Raw genomic sequence first — 9832 nt, forward strand, 5'->3', positions numbered from 1 at the left:
GCCGAACTTTTGAATTGGAGTCTGAGGCCTTTTTATTATACGAGTTTTTATACAAGTTCAAGCCTGGTGCCAACAACCAATTTTAGATATGTAAGCTCAGGCTTTTCCGAGTCGAACCAAAGGCCCCTAATTCGTTTAGCACCCTGTTCGCCACTACTTCTCGACCCAAAAACCTAAAGATGCAGGGTTCGTTTCATTTATGTGGTTCTCATCCCTCAAACGAAAGTTTTTTCTAGTATTCATATGCTTACATTGAGATTTGACTACTTTGATCAAGTCCTTGATTTCACATCTTGAGTTTGACTGATCCCATCAAACTAGAACACTAACTCACCATATAAAAAAATAATAATAATTAGTTCACAGATACTTGATGCCAAAAGCATATAGAAAATGTAACTAAACAAAATGTTGGAATATGATAAAAAAATAATTCTCCAGTTCTCAATTTCTATTAACAAAATTACAAAATTCAACTCCTAGAATAAGATTTTTAAACACCCTTTTATAAACTAATTACAAATTGATAAAGAATTCAAAATCTAAAATCTAAAATCTTAAAAATAAAAAAACTTCCTAAAATAAATATAACTGTGATTAGATTCTAAAAAAATTACAATTAAATCATTCAAAACACAGCTTAAATCTTAGATCTCAAATCATGCCAAATATGTCGATTTTCTTTTCTTATCAAATAAATCACAATTATAACTGCTGCTTCATTTGAAATTAAATTTGATCGTAATTTAATATATTTCAAACTACCACTTTTTTCAACAATTGGGTCACAATTTTGGTTGATTATTGGCTTTTTAAATCAATGGTTAGGTCATGTATAATGAGTTAATTGTAAGCGCATCATTTACTCAAATACACTAGTGGGCGGACTAGGTATATGGCAAAAAAATAAATAAAAAAACTATTGTCAAATTAGCTAAGTGATCATTCATCGTAATAAAAAAAATTTACACCGCATTTCATTTGAAAACCTTAAAATATGAATTTATAGATCATTATATTAATATGATCACTTAATCTATTTTTAATCAATATAAAATATAATTGCTCATGCTAAGATTCCTACATTATACTTAGATTTGTATATGTTATAATATTTTTGTAACTTTTATGGGATAAATCGCATAAATCAGATATGTATATAAATTTATATGATAGCTAAGTGAGTAACTGGTTCAATCGCATAAATCAGATATGTATATAAATTTATATTTTATAACTAATTATATAAAAAATATTTTAAATGATGCAAGTGAACAAGAACCAATTATATCCTAGTTGTAAATACTATGATTTATATCTACCAAACAAAGGTTCCATCCCCGATAGATGCATATTAACAAACAAACAAATGTAGCCTAGTGGTAAGTTGTTGTTTGCCATCCTCGTGTGACTCAACTAGTGGTGAACCCACATTTATTAAAAGAAAAAAAAAAACTTTGCATACAAATCGAAGGGTCACGACAATCCTCATATAACATCAAAAAATATTTTTCCACACACACACACATATATATAAAGTAAGATCCTTTGACATCGGTGTCAAATTTAAAATTTAACAACTCATATGAGGTTTGTTAGATCAAAAAAGATCAACGACTCTGATTTGTAAGCATGTGACACCATTGATCTTTTTTATCTAACGACTCTCAGACGAGGTGTCAAATTTTAAATTTGACACCAGTATCAAAAGATCTAATATATATATATATATATATATATATATATATATATATATATATATATATATATATATATATATATATATATAGGTTATACTTACAACCTTTTTTCTTTACAACCATATCTTAACACCATTGATTTCCTCTAATCAACGGTTATCATTTATTGTAAATTAATAATTATTAATGAGTTTAATTTGTGAAAATTATAACCGTTGATTGGCGGAAATCAACAGAGTTAAGATATGGTTGTAAAAGGTTGTAAAAAAAAGTTGTAAATATAACCTTCTTCATATATATATATATATGAGTGGAGATATTCTTACTACTAGAAAAATTTACTACCAACCCACTACTTTCGTATTCACCATTGGATCAATATTTTCTCTTTCTTCAAAAACTTTTCATCATTATTTCTCTTTGATCCAATGATAATTGTGAAGGTAGTGAGTTGATAGTGGATATTTTTTTATAGTTAAAATATTTCTCTTATATATATATATATATATATATATATATATATATATATATATATATATAACCACTAGGGTTAGCCTAGTAGTGTGGAGTGTGTGTGTTAAAAATGTGTGTAGGGTAAGGTGTTCTGTTTAATTTCTTGTAACCTCCAATATATATATATATATATATATATATTACGGAAAAAGCTGTACACTTTTTAACGCACCTGAGTATACCATTCTGCCAAACAGACAGTTATCGGTGATGTAAAGATAAAATAATGTACCCCGTCAATGGGAATGAAAATTTGTGAATAATCTGGTAATTTAAATAATAGTTTATTAGATTAAAAAATGAGAAAAATATTTTTGTAGTACAGATAAGTTATTTACCTTTATTCCTAAAACGACATCATTTTGGTGTTGAAATATTAAAATTTATAATTATAAAAACTATTATATTCTTAAAATAAATTAAAATTATAAAATTACTTTGATTTTCACCTTAAATTAATGTCATTTTGGACTCAATGCAGATAACTTATCTGCATTAATTACAGAAAAAATAAACCCTTAAAAAATATGAAAAATGGGTAACTACGACATTGGAAACCGCACCTTCACAGCTGAAAAATGAACATATATAGTTCGTATCATTGAAGACTCGGTATTATATTTTTATCAAAACTAAAAAATATTATTTAATTTATCTATTCTTTATGATTAATGTCATTTAGTTTTTTCATTTTTAATAAAAAATATCTACTTCCATAACAATGAAAATATACTCTTCGATTCCCTGTAATGTCCAAAAAAAAAGAAAATATACTCTTTTACATGACATGTTTTTTTATATTTTTTAAGATACAATGATAATACTTATGTTCGTGTTTATAACATATAATTTAATGGGATAAGATATTGTGACACCCAAGTTATGTTACACCCATGTGACACTCAGTCAATCTCATCGTTAGATCGCTTATGTTGATCTAACGGTTATATTTATTTCCATCTTTGTACGGTCATAATTTTCCAAATTTAATATTTTATATTTATTTCTACCTTTGTATGGTTATGATTTCCCATATTTAATGCTTTCACTTTAAATTTGGGAAATCATAACTATACAAAGATGAAAATAAATATAACCGTTGGATCAACATAAGCGATCTAACGGTAAGATTGACTGGGTGTTACATGGGTGTAACATAACTTGGGTGTCACAATATCCTATCCCTAATTTAATATAAATTACTTAAGTTTTTTATCATTAATTTACTCTAATTAAAGGCTTCATATTCTTTTTAATAGAAGGATAAGTATAAAAACTTAAAGTGACACAAATTTTAATAAGATTTTGGTAAAGTCTTATCTTTACTCTATCAGGGGGCGTTTGGTTGAGGAGAAATTTTTTGAATACTAGGGAAATGTAATTGATAGGAAAATGGTTGGAAAGTGAGTTTGGTAGGAAAATGTAAAAAAAGTTGTTTGGTTGAGTAAAATATTACTGGAAAAATTAAGTGAAATAACAGAATGAAGTGTTTGGTTGAATATTTCATATTGATGGGAAAGTAATTGAAGTTACGAAAGTATCCTTTTTTAATCATGATGGTGGCAGTTATCAGGTGCACCCATTGCACTGGCTTGTTGAAATGAACCAGTGTGTATACCCGATAACCTAGTTTTCAGATATTTTTGTGTTAAATTAATGTTGGTTACGAATAGAGAAAGATTTGGGATATTATTAGGTGCAGAATATAAAACACACGGATGTACAAAATTATGTACTTTGTTCACTCCGAAAATAGCAATGCTAGTGAAACTCATCTTAATTGCTAAATCCAAGAAAAATGAAGAAAATAATATATTTCCTACAAGCTTACATGAGTTTTTCTTTCTTTTATACAATGAATAACAAAAATAGTTACAAGAATAAATTACAGATGTAAGTGTACAATTATCAAACACTGCCAGCAAGTGAAAATATTTGATGACCCCTGAAATGGAAAAAAAAGGTCCTATTCTGAAAACAAATAATTATGAGCATATCACAAATCTGAAGGCAACCTCCACTAACAAAGGCATACTAGAGCAATGCACACTTGTAGCAAACTTCAACTGCAACAAAATTCTTTTGTAGACACGAGAATCATGTTAGCTAACTTTCTGCTTGGCCTTGGCCTTGTCCTTAGGTTCTTCGATAACAAATTCAGCACACAAATCCTTCAGAGCAATGATAACTGTAGTTATCAATGGGCCCATAATAGCCCCCTGCAGAACAACATACTCCTTCGGTCAATTTAAAGTTTGTTATGGAAACTAATAGAAGTGCATCTTAACAATTACTCACTGATAGACTGAACCAAACATGATCAAAAATATGAAAAGGATATTTCTGCCATCACTTAATAAGTAGACTGCTTCCTTTTCCCTCAAACACCTACCCAAAAAAATAAAAATGAAAAAAATAGAAAATCAAAGCCCAAAAGAATCAGAACTACTTATCTCAATTAGAGTTACTTGAGCATTTAAAAAAGTTGTCAATATAAGTTTAGTTAAGAGAATACCACACTAACCTAGTAGTCACATTTCAAAGCTTGCTAGAATTAGAATTAGAAATTATGCTATGCAGGTAAACCAGTTTTAAATTATGAAACAAGAGTATTCCAAGAGAAGCAAGTTGTCATAAAATGCTTAAATCACAGACAATACGGGTTAAAATCTGCCTAATATAGTCAAAACATGATGCACCAAGAGTGAGAGACTAAAGCACAAATTGCTTCTATAACTTTCACAAATTTATAACTTTTATATTGGATTCAACGTTGTCATTTACAAAACATTTATAACTTTCACAAATTTCAAATTTCTCCCACAAACATCCTCTCTTGTTCCATTGTAAATAGAGATCAAGTTTCTGTAAAGTTGGTGAAGGGCACAACTTTTATGTAGTGATATATCTCTACTGTTTATTTGTATTTTACTGTGAGATTTGAACTCCCTTTGATACCAGTATTTCCCCCCTTCCAGTCTAATTATTTTCTGAATTTATGCAGGCAAACCAAGATCCACAATATTGGGGCTAGGCTTGTTGGTGTTGATAAATTTGGTAACAAGTACTATGAGAAACTTGAAGACACACAATATGGTTAGTGTGTCTCAATCTGTATGTATATGTGGTTAGTCTAATAAATTACTCATGGCTAAAAAAAACAGTGAAAACTAACCTCTTGAGCCCAAGACTAGCTAAGGACTAGTGAAGGTGCTTACCATGCACTTGGGCAGCAACCATTTAAATCAAGCGTTCTGATTATTGCACATGGTTGTCTCACTATGACATAATGAACAAAAAAAGGATATGGTGACATGCTATGGCTTTTAAAATGCTTTGTCAAAACAGTTTTTGTACAGAGTTGAATCCTACTAAAGGATGATAAGCCTGTCTTGGAGTTACTACAAACTTTACAAGTAAACAAGAAATATGGCTTTCAAAGAAGATGCTTTCCATACTTGAAACCTTAAAACAGATTACACAATATGGCTTTTAAGAGCACCATATAAACATTTGAATAGAAAGCTCTATTTGTCACCAAGTTTAAAGAACAATGAATCCTGCATGTTGAAATCTTATTCCTAGTCATTAAATAGTTGGATGATCTAATGGAAGTCCAACAGTACATCAAATGCTTGATTTTGAGCATAATGTCATATTTCAAGTTATGCCACGAGAACAGCATACCATGTATAAAACTATAATGGAAGCGGATAAATACCAGAATGCAGTGGTTCTCCACACACCTTACTTCCATCTTCTGTCCAACGTGCACCATATCCATCAGCAACCCTTATTTCGAAGACAACTCCATGCAGCGCGACAGTATGTATATTCAGCCAACAACAATGCGCTATTAAGCGGTTAATAACATCCATTGCAAGCCTATTTTTATTAGAATCTGTAAAGAACGTTGAAAAAGGATAAATAAAAAATAATGTGATCAACCTATTTTTATTTCTGGCAAACATTTCAGCTAATATAATGTGATAATCATTCTTGACAACATACTATGGATTATGCTTTATTTCTGGCTAACACATGGCAAAGATAAGACCAAAATAGTATAATGACTAAATAAACATGATTTCTGAATACATTATACAACATAGCCAAGTCAGTCAGAGTTATACAGTCTCCTTGATTGTAGATAATATACGGTAGTGTTTGGTATACAAGTTAGAACAAGACAAAACATAACATATAAGTTCGTCCACTAAAAGAGATGAAACCAAGAAAAACAAAACAGAATAGTTCCATGCCATTCTACTATGTCTTGTCCCCGCGCCACACACTATCATATAAGTCACCATTACTCTTCAGAACCAAAATCTGTTAAGAAACCCCAAATAAACCCTCTAACTAACAAATGTATTCTTTAACTTTCGATTAATAATTCAGAAATGAAAACACCAAATTAAACATGACTAGCATACAAATATTATTCGTTGTCTTTATTTGTTTCATGTTTATGACATAATATGGAGAAATGAAATAAATTAAAACTAATTATCACCGGGATTTGAGTATTGATTAATCAGTAAACTTGTAAATTTCTGCATCAGATAACTAGTAAATTTATCCCAGAAGAATAATAATCAAACACAGTACCTGCATATATATTAAGAAAAATAAACTTGGGTGGGAGCAAAGGATTGTACCTGGATTAGATGAATGCGATCTGTGTAGGGGTGACTTTTCCCTTCTCGAAAACCTCTGGTTTTCATTGCTTTCCCGCCATCCCTTGCAATCAACCAAGACTCAGATCGGAGATAGAGAGATAGATAGAGAGAGAGAGAGAGACAGAGAGAGAGAGAGAAAGCGCGCGAGAGAGATGTATTTACCCACGCTTGCCTCTGTTTAGCCTTGCCTCTGTTCACGGCGGTGTTCTGGTTCCATTACCCGCGCTTGTCGGATGTGTTTCTTTTTCTCCATGATTTGTCTGAAATAAAAAATATCAAACGCAAGTAGATCTTTGAGTAGATAAGCATGCAAAAATCAGATCACCTGTCGTTTTTACATCTTCAAACGAGCTTCTTCGTGATGTCCAAAAGTGGATTTGCTGGGAGGAGACTCAGTTTGGCGCTAACCAAGGGTAGTTTTGGCACCACCTGTTTTCATGGTTTTCACTTGCCTGGTTATCGGTCGAATACCACTATCGCAATAGGATTTCAGCACCGTGATTTTGATCCAATTTTGCATACAAAACTAAATCGCCAGGCAAATCACTTAGGTATGCAAATTTTTAGATCACCTCTACCAAACGTGGAGAATCAACTTATCCACTTTCAGATGCCCAGCAAAATTTTGAGAAATCCTGTACCAAACGCCCCCTCATTCTTTTCACAGAATTGTCGTGGGAATTGAAAAGTGGATCTATTTGGCTGATGCGGAGGATCTGTAGGGCCCCCTTATCCTGAAGTTTTAAAAAATTTCAGGTATGCATTTAATGCAGGAGTGTTTGGCACAAGTTATTTTTTAGAATTCTTGATAAGAATTTTCTAACCTTTTTAATTTTTGAATATCGTAAACTGAACGTTTTCATCATATTTATAAAAATCGTGATTTTGGATAAAAAGTTTTTATCTTCTACCAAACGCCCCGTAACAATTAACACCTCCTCCAATTGAATTTCAGTGTGGTTAGTTTTGAAAAATAAAGACAGAGAAGGAAACTAAAAAATAAAATAAAACCAATTGTCGTTATTCATTGGGTGTGAATAGTTCAGTTGGATTCCATATTTTTTTTTCGAACCGAAAATAATTCAGTTCTTCTAAAACTAACAACATACTTCTTATACATTACTAAACATAAAATTGAATTATAATACACCATCATTCACAAAAACTCACTGAATAAGATTTATTTCTGTCATGATAAAATTAATATTTTTATTAGTAATATTGAACCATTATGTGTGATAAATACTTCGGGAGGATATTGTGTGCTTTTTATTATTTAATAAGAGTTTTTTTTTATAAGCAATAGGAGGGGTATTTAGAACTTACAAAATAAGATAAAAATAGAGTTTGTTATCCTTATCCTATTGTGATTATTATTCTTAGGGAAACGTTCAAATACTTGTTGTGGTGCCTTTGAATTACTTATCTTCAATATTTATTTATTTTTTATATTTAACTCTTTTATTTTTGTTCCTTTTGAGTCCATCCTTAATTAATACCGTTAGAAACTTAATTAAAAAAACTATTTTACTTTCCTTAAATAAAAAGTCAAATGTCAAAGATCAAAACTGTAAATTTACTTGATAAATTTATCCCACAATTTTATCTTGAAAAGAGCCAAATGGCTAAGGTCAAAACTATTGATTTACAAAAAAAAGTCTGTTATTGAAGACAGTGAGTGATATTAAATCACTAAAAAATGTGAACCCATATAAAGAACATAAGGGAGTAGATGATCAAAATTATCACTGTGTAATAATAAAAAAATTAGAACAGACTTACTTGTCATACAGTTGAGACAGAATGATGAAAATATGCAGAATCAGAGGAATAAAAATTTGAGCCCACATAACGTGTCTCCTTAAGACAATTTGCCCCCTCACTGATGCAAAAGGTTGATGGACACTTGTCTCCCAGGATAGAACGAATTTCGTCTGAAGAGTGGCGGCACTACCAGTCAACAGCTCAAACGAACACAACAAAATGCCAAAGAAAACTACACCAGAGTATGAAAAGGAATATGCAAACCGGAAGGAGAAAAATTCCGGCAAAGTTTCACTGCAGGAAAAAATTGGATCCATTTTCTGAAGGTGTCAGTGTCTATTTATAGACAACGTAAAGTCACGTTTCAAAAGGCACCTATTTGACGACGAAACAACACATCTGTTGGACACGAAAAGACACATTCGTTCAATACGAAAAGACACTCATTCAAGGATGAAACAACATGTCTGTTAGGATGAAACAACACATCCTTTAGGATGAAAAGATACATTTGTTTGTCGACGAAAAGACACACATTTTCACTACCAAACTTCTTATTCATAATCAATAAATTGTCTACACAATTTATGTATATAAATTCCAACAAAGTCAAATATCAAATGACAAAGGTATCAAATATGATTTTATAATAATTCCTAATACATATTTTTCTTTAAATAATTATTCTACTTCTTCACAGCTAGCGTATGACAGTCAAAACTTTTTCACATCTAACAAAATTATAAATCTAGTTTATTTCACATCAAAGAGACTTACGAAGCTACTCTAAAAAAATATAATATGGTGACAGATATTTAAAATGAACCTTACACTAGTTTATATTCAATTAGTTTCAAAATAAATGAATAATAAGGATAAAATCTTATTCGTATAACATATTTGAAGAATTGAGCAATATAAAAGAAGTTACTCTAATGGACAATAATATCAACTGTCCAATTAACTACTCTAGAAAATTTAAAAACAATTATGCAAATAATATTATATCAATATTGCAATTTTAAAATACCAGTTCTAATGAATAGCAGAGCTAATATTTTAATCGAACAAAATCAGAACCGATTATTATCACTGGAGCACAATTAAGAGACGGAACCGTGCAAGTTTTCTTCAAAAAAAAAATTGTCTCGTAGGAGATTTTTTTTAGGATGA

The sequence above is a fragment of the Gastrolobium bilobum genome, unplaced genomic scaffold (genome assembly GCF_033153095.1).
Source record: "Gastrolobium bilobum isolate Gb01-03AN ecotype WA unplaced genomic scaffold, APGP_CSIRO_Gbil_v1 utg11336, whole genome shotgun sequence".
Taxonomy (NCBI): Eukaryota; Viridiplantae; Streptophyta; class Magnoliopsida; order Fabales; family Fabaceae; genus Gastrolobium; species Gastrolobium bilobum.